The sequence below is a fragment of the Enhydra lutris genome, unplaced genomic scaffold, assembly GCF_002288905.1.
Source record: "Enhydra lutris kenyoni isolate GAN:26980312 unplaced genomic scaffold, ASM228890v2 scaffoldscaffold19, whole genome shotgun sequence".
Lineage (NCBI taxonomy): Eukaryota > Metazoa > Chordata > Mammalia > Carnivora > Mustelidae > Enhydra > Enhydra lutris.
The window spans coordinates 38,097,121-38,119,288 of NW_019154103.1; the positions used below are offsets into that span (position 1 = coordinate 38,097,121).

The following is a 22,168-nucleotide window of genomic DNA, read 5'->3' on the forward strand; positions in this document are numbered from 1 at the left end:
ATCATTTTCTCACTAAATTATAGATGCATTTTTAGAAACAATCTATCCTAAAAACTAACATCTCTACTTTATTTAAAAGCCAGCCTTGTTAGAAAAAAGTATTTAGGGCAGTTTACAATATACACACTACAAACCAACTGAGAAAATTTTCAAGTTAGGAAATCAGGCAAGCAGCTAGGTCATGCTAGAAATATAACTATGTAATACTAAATACAAAATGGATACCACATAGTTCAGTACCCATACTTAACAAATTTATTTTTCTGATTTCTAATAGTCAAGCAAAAACAGAAATATAAGCAGATACAAGATTCAGAATGTCCATTAAAGTCACCCCAGTTGCTAAAAGCCCACAAATAATCATAGTACTATTATACCTACAGATACAGTAATACTAGCAAAAAAACATGTCTCTCAGAAGTTTTAAATTTAAAAACTACAAGGAAGAAAATGGAAAAACAGGGTGCCTGGGTGGCTCAGTGGGTTGGGCCGCTGCCTTCGGCTCGGGTCATGATCTCGGGGTCCTGGGATCAAGTCCCACATCGGGCTCTCTGCTCAGCGGAGAACCTGCTTCTCTCTCTCTCTCTGCCTGCCTCTCTGCCTACTTGTGATCTCTCTCTGTCAAATAAATAAATAAAATCTTTAAAAAAAAAAAAAAAAAATGGAAAAACACAACATGAAAACTTAAAAATTTGGCATCCAGAGAAATAAAAACTACTGAGAGAACAAGTATCATACAAATATGCCTAGCATACACCTTCTCATAAGGCAAATTAAATAATGATCCATATGGCCTAAGGATTTTTTTTTTTTTTTGCCTAAGGATATTTTAACTTTTATTTAAAAGATACTATCCTTTTAACTGAAACCCTGAACTATCTATAACCAAAAGAATGGACAAGAATTTAATTAACATGCATGAAGCTACATGAATGTGCATAAACACTAGCAAAATATTTACAAATTATGTTTGATTCTGTCACTATTTTCAGCATACTGACTTAAATACCTGCATTTAAAAGATATAATTTATTCAAGGGATGTATTTTAAAATTATCCTCAAGAACTGATAAACAAATACAAATAATCAATTGTTTTGCTTTTATGAACAAATACAATTTTGCTGTAACATCCACTAAGAAAGATTAAAAAAAAAAAGACCTGCTAAATACAGAAAACATCACACATAATCTGATTTAGATGAACAGAAATGTAGGCCACTGGCATACTCCTAATTTGATGATCAATGATGAATCTTCAAAACATAAAATAGAAAATCAGATTCTCTAATCTTCATGGGCCAATAATTTAATACATTACAGAGCCAACTGGCCTTCTTTAGATTGCAACCACATAAAACAGAGTAAGTAGTCTGAGAACATGTCAGTATAGTATGTTGTACCTCATAAAAAAAACACCCAGAGCTAGCAAAAGCTTTCAAATATTAATGAGCCGTTCTAAATTTTTTAAAATGCTTATTAATACTCCATCTAGCTTCCAAAATATTGCTGTAATACATATAGAATTGTTCCATGTATCTGTACTATTAAGTATGAAAATTTCCTGTGGTCATCTTTTCATGTTCAACATGTCTGTCAGTGTTTTTTGCAAATACAAAATTAGAAATAATGGAAATTTTAAAATTAATTGTTTTTCATGTTACTTGTCACAGCATTGATTTCTCAATGCTTTATAACTTAAATGAAAAAGTCCCTATTTAGTATATGAAATGACCCATTCAGCATTTCAAATGCCTTATTCAGTCTCTAAAAATTACATTACAATACATGTCTGCAGGCTTCTCCGAAATTTAAATGAGTAAGGATATTTGCGATGTGATGGCTAGCCGGCATATCACATGCTTCTATTAGCAGCAAGTGTCCCAGTTAGTGGTTTCTGGCATGAGCTCAACTGTGGTTGTCTAAGAAAAGACTAAACACTTATTTTTAAAAGCTAAATCATTAACTGTAATGTCAAAAATGGAGATTAATTTCTGTAATTACATACTACAGAAACTTATTTTGTCTCGGAAAACATTTAGTAACTATCATCAACAACACTACAGTTTTGAAACCTGACTTCAGTGATGCCCCCTGTATATTCCTCTCAAGATCCAGGAAACTCTAGTCTAAAAATTGCCCCCAGTTCTATTAGAACAGGGTTTCCCAAAGTGTTGATCATAACCCTAAATCAGTGGGTTGTTCAACTAATATAAGAAGTCTTGAGCAGCACTTTTTTAAATGAAATAGTATTATACAGAAAAGAAAATGGAATACACAAAGATCATAAAGATAGTTTTGTTCAGTGAGATTTTGTTTTTGTTCTTTTTATCAATGTGTATGTATCCACGGGTCACAATGGAAAATACATCTTTACAGGTTGTGATAAACAGATTTCTATGAGTTATGGTCAGAGAAGATTTCTAAGTTTGAAAGCTGTAATAAATATGTAACAGCACAGAAGTATCAAACCATGCTAGGTTATAATCAGCTATAAGTGAGTCAAATTTTAAAGAGAAATTTTATTAAAGCCTAAATTTTCTTAATATACATAAACATTACTGAATATCTAATTCAGTAAATTTTCTATCTAGGTGTGACTCTTTTCTAGTAACTAGGATATGACTGTATCATAGGTCTTCAAAATATCTTTTATGCCTCCTCTCTTTATTTTCACAGGTGAACTTATACTCTCATTGGTAATACCCCTTATCATAGCTAAGGAGTCTCAATGGTTGGAACAGGAAGGAAGTTTAATTTGAAAATATCCAGCCCCCTAAACATTTATTACATGTGCAGCCAGAGAAGCATAAGTTACCCTCATCTCCTGCCCCTTTAAGCGTCATGGGAATGAAAAATCAACCAGAGGTCACAGTAAATTTCTATTAATGAAAAATTCACAAGATCAATCTCTATGAGCAGGTCACCTCACTGTAAAATTGCAAACACGGTTGCAAATCCCAATCATAGGAACAGTATTAAATTTAAACTCCAAGCAGTCAAGGAAAAGTCATGTTCTGTTTTGAGGGACTCACTTGCATTCAACAAATACTTACTGAATATCTACCCTGTACCAAACACAATCCAAGGGTCTGGGGATATACGAATGAACTTGTCCCAGAACAGGTCTCACCATGCCCTTTTAAGTCTATCTACTTCATGAATTCCATGGCACAGTAGTATACTTTTTATATCGATTAAAAAGGATATCCTTCTGTATCCGAGCAAAACTAAAAACAGTTGGTTCCCAGGAGTTATGTTCTATAAAACTGCAGCAAACTCTGAAACAAGAACAACGGACCAATGCTCCTAGGGAAGATAAATGGTTCAGTTCCTGCAAGCCTCTGGTCACAACATTGTCAGCAAACGATTAATATACAACCTTGTTCACGAATGTTTCTGTGTAAAGATGCCTTATTTTAATACATCTTGTTGAGTCATTAACATTGAACTTGGAGCCAACAGCACTAAAATTCACACCTGAAATAAGCCCATGTAACACACATTTTCTCAAGAAGGCATATCACACAGGCTTTTTGAGTATAGGGAACACTGGGAAGCACTTCCATACTACATTTGGGGGTCATTTTAAACAGCAAAATCACCCCCCAAAAAGCATTAAATATGCCCCAAAAAACAAAACAAAAAGGCAGAGCATCACCTTGTTCAGTTTTGGGTGGGAACATGCATGTTGGATAATTCAAATTTTTTGCCACTCTGCACATGTACATGTACATATCATGAGTGCCTGGGAAAGCACCAAGAATGTTGATCTGGGGGCTACAAATAAATTTCAGCAAGTACAGAAATCTGCAAATATAGAGTCTGTTAATAATGAGGATCAACCCTAATTGATGAGGGGAATTTCCTCTCTTTAAACATATTCCTGTCTAATAAGTAAGAAATGACAGAATTCAAGTATCGTCATTATGCAACTCCTATAATGGAAGTAGGTAAGTATCACTTGCTGTTAACGTCACCAAAAAAAAAAAAAAAAAAAAAAGATAACCTTTGAGCTTCCTGATGGAAGAAAAAAAAATTAAAGTGAACCTAATGAAACCTCTACATTTTACAACCAATTTACAGGAAAGACAAGGCACAATGCTTTTACTTCTCAAACTTAAGATAGCCCATTTATTTTATCTGATGTCCTGAAGGGCAGGAATAGTTTACTGAACTCTATCTCCCCATTATCTATTATAATACATAATACATAGCAGACATTTATTAAATGTTCGTTGAATAAATGAGTAAATGAATGAATGAGTGAACAATCTACCTCTTAGAAGTTTAGGAATGTTAATTTATAAGATCATGTCTTTTTCAAGGAAAGAGGAAAAGAAAAAGGTATGGACAGACAGGCAATTTATAGCTCAAAGTGGGGTAACACCTCACGAATCAAAGGTCATTTATACTGTAGTTTCTAATCTCCAAAACGTAGCAATGAACCAGAAGAAAAAAAAATGAATGTACTAAAAGAGGTCACAAAATGCATATTTTGCTCATTAAACAAAAAGAGCCCTTAAACTATATTTTACTTTAATCTTAAAATAATTCTAGTACGTCTATTATTAGAAAATCAAACACAGCAGGAACAACTGAAGTGACTAGTAAAAATGTGACAGAAAACAAAGACAACCTTATACACCTTGATAAATTCAGACAATCTATGCATCACAGGACACTTTGTAACTGATGTGCAGAATGAGAACCCTGACTCAGCAGATCTGAACATGTTTAGAAAACACTGAGTAGTAATCACTTAAAAAAAAAATACTAAAATAAAAAAACTTTAGTATAAATTCAGTCTTCTAATTTATCTAACAGGTCATTGACTGATAAAACCAGATAAATGAAAAGGTACTTCAGAAAAGTCAGTAGCTGCTTCATACATAGTTCTCCTAATGAAATTCTATTTTTCTTTTTAACTTCAGTGCTAATTTCTAAATTTGTAAAAATATATATAATTATCAAGTGTAGGCAAAGGTCACAAAATTAAAAGGTTCACTCAAGAGTATCGACATCTGAGGGATGCCTGGCTGACTCAGGCAGTTAAGTGTCGGCTCAGGTCATGATCCCAGGTTTCTGGGATCGAGCCCCACATGGGGGAGGGATCCTTGCTCAGTGGGGAGCCTGCTTCTTCTTCTACCCCTCCCCCTGCTGCTCTCTCTCTTTCTCTCTCTCTCTCTCTTTCTCTTTGACAAGTAAATAAAACCTTTAACAAAAAAAGAGTATCAACGTTTGATAATTTTACTTAGGAAGCTAATATCGTCAATTCTCATCATAGAAATAAATTAATATTATAACTGACAATAAATCATAGATAACCAAGTTAATTTCTACAAAATTCTATAATGAAATGTGCAACAAGTGATAGAAAAGCTTAAACTATCACTTCTCCAGACTAAGGATTTCTTTCTGCTTGGACCAAACCACAGGAATCTTTCTCCAAATAAGTGCTGTAGCCAGAAGATAGAGACAGAGAATTGAAAGACACTTTAAGTCCCAATATGGCACCAGGGTTAAGGCCTAGTTTTTCTTTTCTTTTCTTCCTTTTTTTTTTTTTTTAAAGATTTATTTATTTGAGAGACAGAAAGTATGGCGGAGGGGCAGAGAAAATGGGAGAGTCTCAAGCAGACTCCATGCTGAGTGCAGAACCCAATGATGTGGGTATCAATCTCACAACCCTGAGATCAGGACCTAAACCAAAACCAAGAGTCAGAAGCTTAACAGACTATACCACCCAGGTGCCTCAGGCCTGGTTTTTCTTACAGAGATCAGGGATGGCTCATCTAAGCCAGAAAGAAAAGCTCCAAAACATCATGAAGATTGCATTCCCTAAAAACTGAGGTTCCCCTAAATCACTATCTATCTGATAGGTCTACAGCAATGAAAATATCATGTTCAGGGTGAATATTATTGCCATGGTATTTTGGTATGCAATCAAATTAACAAGCTATTATTAAAAAGTAATTCAATACAGGAAATTTAAAGTTTAGGAATTACTTATTACTAGAACTCTTCAACATTACTGGTGGGACTACAAAACGGTATACAGCTGCTCAGGAAAAGTTTGGCAGCTTCTCATAAAGTTAAACATACACTTATCATATGACCAATAATTCTAATCCTAGGAACTTAGTAAGTCAAGTGAAATTTTCAATTCACCAAAAAGGGAAAAAAAAAAAAAAACTGCACACAAAAATGTTCAGGGCAGCTTTATTCCTAACTGCCAAAAATTGGAAACAAATGCTTCAAATGGTGAATAGATAAACATGCCCAGGTACATCCATATAATGGAACAGTGCTCAGGAGCAAAAAGAAATGACTGACACATGCTTCACCGTGACTGAATCTCAAATACCCTATGCAAAGGGGAAGGAGCTAGATTCAAAAGGCTGCATACCACACAGTTCCATTAATATGCTATTCTGAAAAAGGCAAAAGTACAGAAACTGAGAACAGATCAGGGGTTGTTAGGGGCTGGGAGTGGGAGAAGGGGTTTACTACAAAGGGGCAGAAGGAGGGAAATATTTGGACCTAACGGAATTGTTGTGTGCACGGATAGCGGCGGGGAGTGAACTTTAGTGTGCAAAAATGTAAAAACAGGAAAAAGAAAAAAACTTTATCTAATATAAAAAAAAAACCTTGTAACAAAATCATAATTAAGTGAAATGTTCCAAAAATTGAATACTTCCTTTAAATTTTCTGGCTAGCCCATAAATGCCTTTAATTTCAACTCCTACCATTTAAAAAAAGAAAACCTTTCTATAAAGTATTTCTCTACTTTTAAGCCTAAGTAGCTAAGTCAGATGCTTGTGTTTATTAGGATATTTAAAGTAGGGCCAATTTATTTGTGTGAGATATCTCATACAACAATGAAGATGCCCACTAAATTGGTTTGGAGTGAGCACAGTGCCTCAGGAAGTATTTAATCAAGGTTCTTCCATGTTAATTCTCCCTAATAAAAAAGATGAAATGATTAATCCATTCATTCAACAAACAAGTAATCACGAGAGGCCTATCATGTGCCAAATACAGGAAATGAAATGGCACACAAGACAATCAATCCCTGACATCCCACAGCATAAACAAACAATAATGTAAAGTATGCTATGTACAAGAGAATTACAGCACTTTCCGAGCACACAGCAAATGCATATAACCTAACTATGTAAGCTCGAAATCTTCCATTAGTAACTATACTGTAAAATACCTACCATCTTGGTGAATTCAAAAACACAACAGAAAAAGCATGCACAACCGTGCTCACCACCCCATCACCCCCTCAGTGTTTAGGGAGGGAAACAAAGCAAAAGACCACGTACACAGAACACTAATAAGCAATTCAATATTCATTCCCCTATAATAAGGTCCTCTTCAGGGAAATTCCAAAATATGCAGATTTATTTGTCACCTTTCCCACCAGCAGGGCATTTTTTCCTGATTCAGAATACCATACATAATCCTGAACTTATCTTGTTAAGAAATAGGATTTCAAAGGAGGGGAGGGTGGAGTAATAAAGAAAAGGAGAGAAAAGAAAAAAACAGAAAAGATGGTCAGGGAGGGGGGAAAAAAAAAAGCCAGTTAAGTATATAGATTTTTGCAGTGAAGTCTTAAAAACAAATTAAGGAAGTTTAAGGAAACTAAAACAGAGGCATTACAACCACACCCCTGCTTCTTTCTGTAATGAAAAAGGAAGCCAAGAGGACTGCCTGCAGGTGCTTTGGTATGAAGTTACCATGTGCAGAGGTAAAATTATATAATCCCAAGGACTAAACAGAGTGTGTGATGAATACTCGGCTACACCAGTTACCCGAAACATTTTCCATCCCGAGCATCCTAATTACACAATGCTCCTGGGACCACACTGGAGCCCACAGGACAGGGGTTAATAACTTAGTGCCAAAAAAACAGAAAAGCTTTCAACAACTATTGAACAAACACAGATTAAAATAAAGTGCCTCTTGGTATGTATGTATTTACAAGAGAAAAAAAAAAAAAGCACTAGGAATTGACTAGCATCTTACTGAAACTCCATTTCAGAGGAATAAGATGCTGAGTAGTTTCAATGAAGAAACAAGAAGTAGAAGCAAATTAATGCAGTTTCCACAGGTCCCTTTCCAAAGTTCTTAGAGTCAAGCATGTTCTGGAATCCTGAATTTTAGGGGATTTTTGACAGGTGATACAGAGTGTATGCACCACATAACTTGTAAAAAGGCTGTGATGACACACAGAAGTCTGGAACAGGACATTATAATCAAATTTACTATTTCTGCAGTAAAACCAACAAATCTATGAAATAAAGACACAACAGTTCAACATAAGTTTTACGAAAAAATCAATTTATGCCAAACATACAAGAAAATATTTTTGGTTTCCAGAGCATTATGGATGTTAAAATTGTTGATAAGGAAACAGTACCCATTGCTCAGTCACTGTGTGTGCAAAGTGTTACTGGAAGCCTTATAATCATGTGATTTTCTTGTGGAATTTTGGTGAACACAAAATAATTCTAAAAGTCTTCTCCAGGTTCACAAAGAACATGTCCTCTACAACTCCATCCACTTCAAAATTTCTTTACCACAAATTGTCCTTCTAGGGCAGTTTACAAAAGTCTAACGCTTGAAATTTACAGAGGAACTGCAAAACCCAATTTTGCCACCATGCAAACAATGTTCCTTGAGTGGAATTTAACATATTAAACTCATCATAAAATGGTCCGTCAGGGCGCCTCGGTGGCTCAGTGGGTTGGGACCTCTGCCTTCAGCTCAGTCATGATCCCAGGGTGCTGGGATGGAGCCCCGCCATTGGGCTCTCTGCTCAACGGGGAGCCTGCTTCTCTCTCTCTCTGCCTGCCTCTCTGTCTACTTGTGATCTCTGTCAAATAAATAAATAAAATCTTTAAAAAAAAAAAAAAAAAAGGCCTGTTCTCATTGTATCACAACAGGCTGTAACTGGTAGGGTGTTTATGACCTAGGAAATATGGCACAAAAGAGGACCCTAACTGTCATAAATGACAAGATACAAAAACCACAAAATCCTTTTATCATAGTACATCTACATGTATACAATCACTGACTAAATAAGTCATAGACAACATACTATATTACACAATGTACTATAACTGAAGTAAATTATTTCCACTTAGGGGAAAACAGAGATATTTCTCATTGACAATGGTATAAAAAAGAGGAAAGCAGTACGCATGCAGTTAAACTATTAATGCCTCTTTCAACCTTATGTTCCAGGAAAATACAATACAGTGATATTATAAATATGATAAATATAAGCTATGACTAATAAACTTTTGATTAGCAACAACTCTTGTCTTATACTTTAAAGATACAACTGTTTTTATCACTTAGGTTTCTTAAGATTCTCAGAGGCATCTGAGATGATGTTTTAATTTATTCTTGATAAACTTCCCTTTAACAAATATTCAAAACTTCAACAATCCTCTAATTTGGGGGCTGTATGTAGCAAAAACTGCTAATAACCAATGAATATAGTGGCATCACTAAGGATTCTGGGTACGAAACTATGAAGAGAAGTCACTTTGTAAACCTGGTCCTCTTGCAAATGTTTCCTATACATTTCTTGTCTCACTTGGACACCCTTATCTCAATTAAAAAGAGAACTTGAAAGTTAAGAGCTAAGAGATGTGTAAAAAGGGAAAGAGAAGAAATCAGACATTTTCAACCATCCCACACACTGGAATCACTTATAATAACCCTAAAATATATCAGCACCCCACCCCCAGATTCAAATATCAATTATCAGGGGTAGAATCCCTCTACCCATCATGTTTTTTAAGGTCCCCAAAAAATGGTTAATGTGAAGTCAGGGCTGAGAACCACCGTGACACATAGCCCTCCTCACAAACACTTTTCTCTTATTTCTAGCCAGTGGTAGCTGGATTATCTTTAAAATTACCCCTTTTTGTTCTCATTTACTCCGTCACAGAAAAAAATTTACTAATCTTGAATTAGAAGATTTTAAACAAGTGCTTATAATAAAAGACATTTTGATTTATCTCACATTCTCATTCCCAATCCTCAGGATTTTATTTTTCATTCAGTCTTCACAAACAACTTCATCAGTACTTGGCAACTAAAATGTGTATCAACAGTGGAACATACAATAAACATACATATGACACATACTGTTATCAACCTGTAACAGATTATCAGAAAATACCCACACCCAAAGGAATGATTCTAAAGAGCTGACTACATTTGGATATTTCATGAACTATAAACTACTTTCAGAACTCAAATGTACAAAAGAATATGAGCCACAATATGCTCACATTCATATGACAGAAAAAAGAACTCAGTACATCACCTACCATTTTTTAAATGAAAATTGGTATTACAAGATTCCACATCTTTAAGATGTATACTTTTTTTGATTCACATTATTTTCAGATCTCTAGAATAAAAGAATATAAAATAATACCTTAAAAATATGCAACTACAAATACCAGTTTCTGAAAATGTCACCAACAACTGGCATCTACTAGTTTCACCTCCAAAACAATACTAGGTTATGTTTGCACTTCAAATCAGGATTTTATTAAAAGGTCTTGTAGTCACATATTTACACATCATAAAACTAGAAGAATACCAGGAATTTTCCTTCTTCTCTACCTATGTCATTACCTACTATATTTGCCTGCCATTTGGAAGTATTCATTGCTGGAATATAAAATAAGTATTTCACAAAAACAGAAAACAGACATGACACAGACTGACTGTGAGGGAAAAAAACATTTTCACTTCCCTTTTTACTAAAGGAAACTCTAACTATGACTTTGACTCTCATACAGTGGCCTCTAATACACTGCCAAGTGCGCCACCTGAAGTCAAAAACACCCAAGTCTTAAAAATAGGTAACACAATGAGAACTATTAAATACTCAGAAGTCCAGTACTTTCATACAGTACACTTGTATCAAAAGGTATCATATGGCCAATTTCAACTTAAAATTTTAAGGTAAATAGTTTTAAAAAGTAAAATCCTAAAAGTAAGACAATTACAAAGCAGCCCTGCATTCCAGGCATACTTTACCCAAGCTAACATACAAACAAAAGCAGAAGTCTGTTAAAATCTAACTTGGTAAAAACATCCTACCCCAGGATTCTCTTCTTTTCTTCCTCCTTAAAAAAAAAACTTTACTATTTTTCCTGACGGTAAATAATAATGATTAATTATAGCGGAAGATCCAAACAATATAGAGAAGTAGAAAAAGTGTAAAAATAAAAATCACCACGAATCTCACTATTTACAAATAACTGTCATTAACATAAATACCTTTGCAGAGGATAGACAGATCTACTCTGTATATATACCAGTGCCACAATGACAATGAGAAGAATTACAACAATTAAAATCCTGTGTGTGTGTGTTATACACATACACATATATATATGTATCTCAATATATATGTATAATACACACACGCGCGCGCGTGCGTGCACGTATGCATTTTTTTACATACACTACAGGTACAAAAATCTTTAATATAACAACTTTCTTGAATTTAAACATACATAAATTGTTTCAAGCACTCATTCTGCTTCTGCATTTTCATTTAAGCAGGCCGGGTTTGAGGTTACTTGTCCGTCTGTGTGTTGCTGTGCTTGAGGGAAGATTAAAAAATGTGTCAGTTTATTTGACTTAAAAAAACAAACAAACAAACAAACAAAAAAATAATCTCTAGCTAAAATTTTCCAAACCCTGGAAATACATACCTGTACTAACAGCAGTTGGCTGACTGCTTTACAGAACTACCTCACGGTCCCAAGCAAAACTGTACAGCAGACAAAACTTTTCAGAGCCTCCTATCTCTTGGGTCAGAAAGAGCATCATACTAGCAATTAGGAGAGGAGAGTCCACCCACCAGGAGTGTGCTGTGAGAATTTCACTCAACCTTCCCATGATTTGTTTTATTTCAATTCCAAAATTCTATGATTCTCTCCTGTTTCCCCATTCCCCCACCAATTTTTTGCTTCTCAAGATAGGTAAAAATTATCCTTTCCTCCTATTTCACTAGGATTCCATGATTCAAAATAAACCCTTCCTCTGACTGACAAATTCCCATTTCCTCAACTCACTTATCGTCCTCTAAGTGTGAAAAACAAAGAAATCTGATAAGATCAAAGGCATGCACAATTTTTGGAAAGGAGGAAGGGCATTTCAGAAAAACATTTAAGTAAGTTTACAGGTACGAATTTTTAATTTAAAGTTATAATGGCTTTATGAGTTTCATGGAAAAAAGATATAATCTTACAACTTGAATAACTGCTTTTATTGATGCAAAGATAGTCAATAAAAAAAACATTGTTTTAAGCTCCTAAAATATTCATCCCTGAGCATATTAAGGAATGCAAAACAGAAGCAGCTTTCTAATCTTTCATCTACTACATCTGTACAACCCTTTAAAGTTCAAAGTGCATTTATATGCATTATTTATTTTCATTCTCAAAACAAGCAGATGTAGTGGTCACTATTGATTGCCTCTCTAACATCCATTTTCCCCATATTCTTCCTTCCCACAATTTTTTAAAATATCCTCCCTCCATAATGTAACTCAGGAAACCGTGACCCCATCCCCAATGGCAGGGGATATATCCTGATTAACAGAAATCAACCATGATAACCCTATTCCCCTTGTCATGACTGGTTAGGAAATACACATGACCTAATTCTGGTCAATAAAACATGAAAGGAAAAGTATGCTGGCAAGCTTGTGCAAAACATTTCCTGGCCAATGCATGTCTAGATGTGATCTTGCTATCAGCCTGAGGATAAATCCAACACAAAGAGGAGAGCAGAGCCAAAAAAAATCAGAGGCAGACCAAAGCTCTGAAAAACTAGCCCTACCTCAATACTTCACAGTTCCATACCGGAAACTACTGCATTTCAGGCATTAAGATGCAGAGACACCAAGATAAATAGCAAAACCTATCCATCTCTCCTTCCCCAACCTGGACCTCCTTTCCTATAACCTGAAAGTTTTCCTTCACACTTGAGCTCAGCCAGGCAAGACAGGAGGCCAGCTCTTTCTTGTAAGCTGCTAGACCAGCATGCTTTGAACCAAGCTCAACCGCTCCTGGTACACATCAAGCGTATGGCATTTCCTCTTCCAAGGGGCAATTTCCTCTACCAATTCACTCCAGTAGTTCCTACTCTGGTTGAGGAGATGCTGGGATTCTAAGAAGGCTCCTCTCTATGTAAAAGCTGAAAGGTAGAACACAAAATCAGATCAAGGACCACATAGGGAAATATGTGAAAACCACAGGTTTATCACTTGACTAGATAATTAAACAATTCACCCTAAGGTATGAATGAATATAGCAGAAATACCAGAATTTATTTCTTTTTTATAAGAGGATGCTATTAAATCAATCTCTAAGGGTATAAAAATAGATGGTATTTTAGAAGCAGATACTCTCTTTAATATATAATTAACCAAGAGTTTCTAAGTTAACTAACTTAGAAATGGGAATCATGGGGTGCCTGGGTGGGTCAGTCAGTTAAGCCTCTGACTCCTAGTTTCGGCTCAGGTTATGATCTCGGGGCTGTAACACTGAGCCCCAAGTTGGGCTCTGTGCTCAGCACTGAGTCTGCTTGAGATTTTCTCTCTCCCTCACTGTCTGCCCTCCCCCTGTTCTCTCATACTCACTCTCTCTCTCCCTCGCTCTCTCAAATAAATTTTTAAAAACTTAAAGAAAAATAAAAAGACAGGAAACGGGGTCATGAAAAAATCCACATATCTTGAACATTTTCTTGCAACTAAAACATAAAAAAATGTACATTCCCAAGACAGTATGATTGGTCTACAGACCAATCTCTTCTTTCTCTTCTTTCTTGGAAACACCACACCTATTGTACATCACCTGTGATTTCCAGTTTCTGTTTTTTTTGTTTGTTTTGTTTTTTATTTATTTGACAGAGAGAGAGAGAGATCACAAGTAGGCAGAGAGGCAGGCAGAGAGAGGAGGAAGCAGGCTCACTGCTGAGCAGAGAGCCCAATGCGGGGCCCGATCCCAGGACCCTGAGATCATGACCCGAGCCGAAGGCAGAGGCTTAACCCACTGAGCCACCCAGGCGCCCTCCAGTTTCTGTTTTTTAAATATGGATGGACATCTTGCAAAACTTAGGCGCAATCTTATTGCAGATTCTTTCTAGATTTTTAGGGTTTAATGAGGGTTCCCCTCATGGTTTAAAGTCTTCTCACCCACACCTATTTTAACTATAATTATTTTAGCTATTCACCTGTTTTCTAAGGAGCCAGAGGTTCTTATACAAATAACTTTTTGCCTCTATACTTCACTAAATAATGTTTCATTATAATTACAACATTAAGTACAAGTGCCATCAACAATTTGTTGAGGGTAAACACAAATAATTCTTGGTAAGTATAAAATAACTAGTGGGATTAAAAACTGAAAAACAAACTAGAGAATATTCTACTGCCATTTAATACCACATGGGCATCAAGCAGTAAATGAATGAAGAATATCAATTTTTTGAGTGGGTTGAACAGGTGAGTTAAAACAGAGTCTCCTCAAACAGGCTGTTCCCAAGAGTCTTTGCTTATTCTGCCCACCAATCAACCTTCTGCCAACTCATCGGTATCGTTTAAATTTTTTTTTAAGATTTTATTTATTTATTTGACAGAGAAAGATCACAAGTAGGCAGAGAGAGATGGGGGAGAAGCAGGCTCCCTGCTGAGCAGAGAACCCGATGCAGGACTTGGTCCTAGGACCCTGAGACCACGACCTGGGCTGAAGGCAGAGGCTTAACCCACTGAGCCACCCAGGCACCCAACTCATGAGTATCTTAAGAAAAAGAGTAACCAAAAAAAACAAAAAAAGAAAAGAAAAAAGAAAGAAAGAAAGAAAGAAAGAAAAAGAAAAAGATTAACATGAGATTTTACTTACTTCCAGTGCAAGCTATAAAAAATGTGGATGTGATTTAGGCATATGTGGATATAATTCAGCTACAGACTTTCATTAAATTATAACTGTGTGATCTATTATTAGTCAAGAAAATGACCAAAGTGTGTGTCTTCTCTACCAAATACATAAACACTGCAGGATCATTGTTAAGAATTCTTTCTTATAACAAAGATGATAGGCAAGGAGTGGTAAGTGAGAATATAACCAATCACTTACTATAGTTTAAGAACAAATCACTACACACCTTCCTAAGGTCCCATAATTGGAAGAAACTCTATGGTTTAGGAAACATTTATGGTTCTAAATCCCAGCTCTGAGAAGGGAGCTAGAAAAAACATGGCTAATAGCACCTTGAAAAATGTGTATAGAACTTATCTCTCCTTATATCTCTCTCTCATTCCTTATTTTCTGAGTAATGCAGAGCATCTTCCCAAGTCACTTTACACTCATAGATAATACTCCCTTGATTTCTACCTATTAAGAATCCCAAATACAGTTGTCTTATAGGACATCATCACAAAAGGATACTCTGAGTTAGCTTAGTCACTAGAACCACACTGTCCATTCCTATGCAATCTCTACAACTAAAGAACTACAGATACCCCCAAAATTGCCATTTCGAAAAAAGTTCCATCTTGAAGAACCAACACCCCAACATATACTAACAATACTAATCAGTACCACTAAGTGCCAACCTCTCAAGAAAACACAAAGAAGGAAAAGGATGGAAGACCAGAAAAAAACAGGTATTTGGTGGTTTAAGACTCTGAAATCAGGAAAAAAATGACTTAAATAAGCACTGTGCTGTATCTTTAAAAGGTTGCTTAAACTCTAGTTGACTGTTTCCTATTGTCAAAAGCAAAGATTATACACCACATAACAAAAAAAAAGTTGTCTTGACAGTATCATCTATGGTCCCTTTCAAAGCCAGCAGTTAATAAATTTTAACAAGTATTAGTGTTTTAAATGGAAGGTTCATGATAATTCAGTTATACTCGGGTTCATAAATTCAGTTTATATATACCACATATATGTGTGTATATATATGTATATATGTATATATGTATATATACCATATATATGCGTATATACGTATATATACCATATATATGTGTGTATGTATATATATCATATATATGTGTATATATATCCTTTTTGGACATCTAAAAAGAACAGTTAGTAAAACCCATCAAAAACCTTCCCAGAAAGGTGAGTCTACATAGACATAAACACTGTTATTGTTGAGGGTGGTATTTTTCTAAGTATTTCTTTGATAAGGATATAAAGTTTGGGGTTAAATTCTGTAAGGGTCATTTAATATTTAAGATAACTAAAAACCTTACATATATTATCTGGAATCATGAACATTTCCCACTTTATCATCCCACTGTCATGGTCAATTCTCCCTGTATGTAGATTCCTTATATTTCACTTTATCTATAGCGAATCTCACCTTCAAATGCATTCAGAGTAATACAACTATACAATGGCCTGTGTTTTGTTTTGTTGTTTAATATTGCAGCATTCCCTCAATTTAGTTTGAAATATCCTTTTAGGGAACCCTCTAAAACTTAAACAACCACTTGTTCCCTTCTGAAAAACTCTGAATCAATAAAATACACCAGAAAAAAGAGCCTATTGCCAATACAGAGAGGATTACAGAGGGGACAGAGAAATAAACAGAGAGCTTCCGATTTCTTCCAGAGGCTCATTTTCACAGCCTGGATTCATTTCATATACCACCAATTACCAGACACACCCATATTCAAATTCAAGTACAGAAATATGACCAAGCCAGGTATGGTGTTGTAGATTATATACTTCTCTGCTTTCCTCCATCAGCATAAATGATAACACGTTGATTATTCTGTTACACTTTGTCTCCTTGACCTTACTATCCTTATTTGCCTACCTACTTCCTAGAAGCATAAAATCTGGACATTTGGACCTTTATACCTCAAACTGACTCAGTTTTAAATACAAGGCATTCTGGACTTCCATGGCCCAATCTCCACCTATTTTCATAGCTTCCTTTCCCACAAAGACATCCCGGCACAGCAGCCTCATGTGCAGCTCAACAAGCCCATAATACCCAACCAACACGCCTCTGCCCCGAAAACTACCCCCCACACACACATCCCGTTTTGCCCATCCAAATATTTTAATGCCCAAATGGATTGTTACCAGATCTAAAGTCATTCATAACTCCCCAGTTAAAAATTAGTATCTCTCTCTCTCACACTCACACACACACAGCCCCCATGCTTCCATTCACCTCTAATAAATCCCACAGGTGTTTTGTGTTGCCATCATTTCCGTGCATGTCTGCTTCTCCCCTTTAAGACGGCTACTGGATCTGATTCATTTTCATATTCTAACCACTCTTCCATCCTCACCAGAGTAAAGGTCCTTTGCTGATGGTAAAGGTCCAGGTTGAATTGAACTATTCCTTGATTTTAATTCCAGCCTTTTTATTTGAAGGAATAAATGAATACCATGTGTTGAAGATTTTGGTAAGAGTTATCGCTTTGTAAATCTAACAAAGACAATGTCAATAATTACATAATGCATTAACTTCTGAGTTGAAGAGTGGCAGAAGAGGTCAGTGAACACAATAAATCACCACTGAAGATTATCATTTTCTAAGATTCCCCCCCAAAAATTCTCATATATATCAATATTAAAATTAACCTTTCTGTCCCCATTCTAATAAGAAGTGCTAATAACTGATGCATATGCAGGAGTGCAAGCTCTCTGGAAGCCAAAGTGTCTATACATTCCAGAGAATCTATGCCAAAGCCATGCAGTTTATTTGGTAATACCTTCCTTTTAATGCCAATTAATGTGATTTTCACCTTACATGCAATAATAAGGGCTAATATATACAAAGGATACTTTATCTTAGCTCAGAATACAGACGGGACAAAGTATGGGAAGAGTTATGAAATACACTAAGCAGAACCCTCCACTCCACCCCGAAAAAGTTATGAAGAATGTCACCAACTGTATTTGATTTTTGGTGGAAAATGGTTTCTTAAACTGGCCTCCTATCTTTGTAACCCTAACTCATTCTTATAATTTGTATTATTTTTCCTCCACTTTTTATTTACAGGGAAAGCAAATATTCCTCAAAAATATATCCGTGGGTTTAAAAATTAAATTTTTTTTTAATTTTAAAAAGTATTCCAACTCAGATGTAGTTGAACATCTCTTACTGTGAGCAAATGCCATTCACCAGTAACTGCACAAGAAATAAATACTGACTTATTTCCTTAACCTATTAAAATCAGAAGGTTTTTCATTTTCCAATTAAAGTCCACGTTTTAAAACAAAAGGTTAAAAAGGGGTCACTTATTGGCCAGCCTCCGTACTCATTACAACAGAGTTACAACTAATTCGCACAGTGTAGCAACAGTAGCCATCTCCCACACACACACACACACACACACAAACACACACACTCTCTCTCTCTCTCTCTCTCTCTCTCTCTCTCCCACCCATTAACTTTTCCTCCTTCCTTGGGAAAACTAGAATGATCCTAATACAGGCCTAACTACCCCCACCCCATGAGCACACACACATCTCCATCACCGCCCCACGGAAAAGAAATGTGGTAGCTGTGGACCAAGAGCACCGACGCTTCGGTGTGTCACTTCCCCTGCATGTGGGATAAACAAACAAACCAGCACCTTAACAGTAGCCAGCAGAGAAATTTTGTTTCCCTCGACTAATGCCTTGGTTAAGTTTTAAGCTAAGTCAAAAGCTCTAACAAATAGGTAAATCCCAGCCCCCACCCCCAACAGACACCCCAGCGGGAAGTTTACCCCAGAAATGAATGTTGGCCCCTGACACCTCCTTCCAGCAGCCAGATGCCTCCCTCCCTCCGGCCCAAACCCCCACTCCGAGCGTAATTGTCTGGACACAATCAGGAGCCCCAGGGCTGCGCTCCCGACCTCAAAAACCCCTCCCCGCAGAAGCCCCCGCCTTCTCCCGGCTCGCCCACCTTCCCCGCGTCCCCACTCGCGCAGCACCGCTCGGCAACTTCTGCACCCGCCCGGCCCGCCGCCCGCGGCCCCCTCCCCAGCCGCCCAGCCCTCGGCGCCCTCACCCCCCGGGCCGCGGCCCCTCCCGTCCTCCCTCCGCGCCGCCAGCCCGCCGGAGTCCTCGCCCACCCCTCCTCCTCCTCCGCGGCCCCCGCCTGCCGCGCCGCCCCCGCCGCACCCCAGCCCGGGACCCCAGCCCACCCAGCCCCACCCGGGAAGGAGGGATCCGCGGCCGCGTTGAGGCTGTCGCGGGGCCCGGGCCGGCCGGCCGGCCGCGCGCCACCGCGGAGGGGGCTTTACCTCAGAGGCGCGGCCGCGAGCTGCGGGGTCGGTCCCGGGCGCGGGCGGCGCCCCCTGCTCCGTCAGTCAGCGGCGGCGGGGGCAGCCGCGGCGGCACATCACACCCGCCGGCGACCGGAGGAGGAAAGCGAGCCACGCAGGGAGGGAGCGAGCGAGGTAGGGGGGGAAGGAACGAGCGAGGGAGGGAACGCCGCTTGGCTCGGACTCGCTCTCTGCACTACTGCCGGTGCTTCCTACCGCCGCCTCTGGCCGGAGAGTCGCCGCCCGGGCCGCTGCTGTCGCCACCGATGCAGCCGGGAATGAATGCACAGCGACGCCTCGCTTATCCGGAGGTCAAACATCCTTCTGCCTCGGGCATCCGGATCGGCGCCGGACCCGGAAGTGAACACATGGAAAAAAAAAAATAAAAAAGGAAAGCGTCTCTCTAGCGGCGGCGGCCCCCAAGCTCCCGCATCAGCGAAAAGAGCCGAGCAGAGCCGAAGATTACAGCGGCCTGCTCGGATTGGCCAGCTCTCCGACCGGAAGAAAGGCGGCACGTTCATTGGCTGGCGACGTCCATAAAAGCCAAGCCACTCCTCCATCCCCACCTCCGCGCGAGCGGTGCGTGAAGGGGAACGTGGAGTAATAGTGGATACGGGTATGTTCCTCTGGGCGAGGCTAGGAGAGGCGAGGCTTGGCGAGGTGTCTGAGGGAGCACTGGAAGAAAACGCTCCCATGATTAAGGACAACTACTAAAAATTCCGCGGCTTGGGTGAGCAAAGAGCCTAAGGGCGCCATTGTGCCAAGTGAGGTTCTGGAGGCTTCGCTGAGCACAGCCTCCAGGTGCAGAATTTTAGGGCCCTGGCCTAAGGGAGTGACCTCACCGGGTTGACATTTTCCCCCGCTTTCTTGTGACCTCGGTGCTGGAGCAGGGATGCAGCTGCTTGGAGCTCTGAGCCCTTGGCTCACGTTTGCATCCCATTTACGGTCTGCAGAGAGCTACGTTTGTGAGCTCAGGTTATCAATCCGTGGAGCTGTGTAATGTGATAGTTATTATCTCGATGTTTTAAATGAACCTCCTGAAGTTTCGAGAGGCCAGACCTCCCTTAGGTTATCAGGCTGTAGAACACAAAGTGGAACCGGTGTTTTCTCACTCCACGCTGCCGTCCCATCTGCCCACACAGAAAAGGCAGAAGATTCCATGCTCTGTCTTTACAGATGGTTAAGTAGGAGGAAGATACGTCACTTGGAAAAACCGCTGTGGAAATCGATCCACCGTAAAGGCATTTGTAGAGGGCTCCGAAAATGTTTATTAATGGTTAATTATTACCTAATATTGTGTCTGAATTTCTTTCAGAAGTCAGACATTAAGGTGTGCATGAAGACAGATCACAGCCCAGTTTAAAAATTCATTTATGAAACATTTTTATGTTTTGATACACTGTATCCAAAAACTTGAGTCTCTCCATCCCTCTCTCTCAGGAAAACATAGAAGTCTCCAGTGAAACAAACGCACTTTAAAATCATGGAGAATTTTTTTTTTTTCTTTCTCCGTACTATGCCAGACTGATGATAAGGTTAATGACTAAAGTTGTGAGGTATAGTTACAGGGAAAGATGCTGGTTTGGTTTTTTTTTTTTTTTTTTTAATTACAATAGGTTTTTTACATTTTTTTTTAACCTCTCTTTTCACACTCTTTCCTAAACTGACTGCTATTACTTGGTACAGATAATAAAAGTACTGCTTCTGTGTTTGCCACACCACCACCATTTTATTAGAGAGTAAGAAGCAACTAAGATTTTTTGCATGCTCAGACTAATTTGCCTCTCAAATTACATATCCCACAGTTTTGATCTATCCCAGGGCCCAATACCAGACAGGAAACAAAGTTAATCCTATCTCAATAAATGAAAGAAATAGCTGCCATACAGGGAACTATAAATACTGTCATTGAGAACCAACAAAGCATTTTATACTCTCTGCCTCAAAAAAACTCAGATTAAGAACACCTCCTACCACCGCTCGAAGTCTGATAAATGTTTAAGAAATATAGGTATATAAGTATATGGTCAAATCGCATATTTAGATAGGGATAGGAGTAAAGGTTTACATTTTTAAACACTTACGACTCTTTTGCTAAACTGAGGCCTAGATATTGCCAATAGATTAAAACTGGCAAGTAACCTAAGTGGAAAGCCAATGAGATTTTCATTTTATTCTTTTGTATGAAAAATTTGGCAATATGAAAGTCACTTATGTTAGTGAAGGAAAAACCACAGACATCTCAACCAAAACTTGTTTTGCAACATAATGTCTCAACATAAGCAGACCAATCACACTTCTTCATCTGCTATATTAAACATCAAATACAGTTAATTTTTTATGTTTCCTATTATTGCCACTCTTCAGATATTTATAGTCTATTAATATTTTTCCTGTTTCCAAAGCAGTGTCACATTTCTTCCCCCAGAACTTTATTCTGTTCAGTGTAGATCTCTGTTGACACAAATACCGGTCCCACCATTTAGGCATACAACAACTGTAACAATTTCTATGAAAAACAGGGTGAAACAGCCAACTCGAGTTTTGCCTATATATTTCTATTAAAATGGGAGGGAACTTCAAAATGACTTCAGTCTAAGACTACCATAAATTTCTTAGAAAAAACTCTGCATTTATCAAGTGGGAGTTTGAAGAAAAAAAAAGGTAAAATTTCTGGGGACCTGTAATTTCACAACTGAGAACAGTGTAAATATCCCAGTGTCTCCCTTACATGTTTTGATTCTTTTTCTCTTCCTCTCACTCTTCTTGCATGCTCACTTTGGGTACCTAGCCCCACCTTCACACACACTCCATGGAGAGAGTATAGAATTAAGGC

General features: G+C 38.0%; 1 protein-coding gene across 5 annotated transcripts in view; it reads right to left on the reverse strand.

The window, feature by feature from the left end:
* LOC111148387 (casein kinase 1 gamma 3) overlaps positions 1–19,606 on the reverse strand; it is a 110,354-nt gene extending 90,748 nt beyond the window's left edge. For all 5 annotated transcript variants that reach the window (XM_022504901.1, XM_022504898.1, XM_022504896.1 and 2 more), the window contains exon 1: positions 19,312–19,606. The gene's annotated coding sequence lies outside the window, so the exon portion shown is untranslated. The remainder of the gene's footprint in view (positions 1–19,311) is intronic.
* Positions 19,607–22,168: the final 2,562 nt, after the last annotated feature.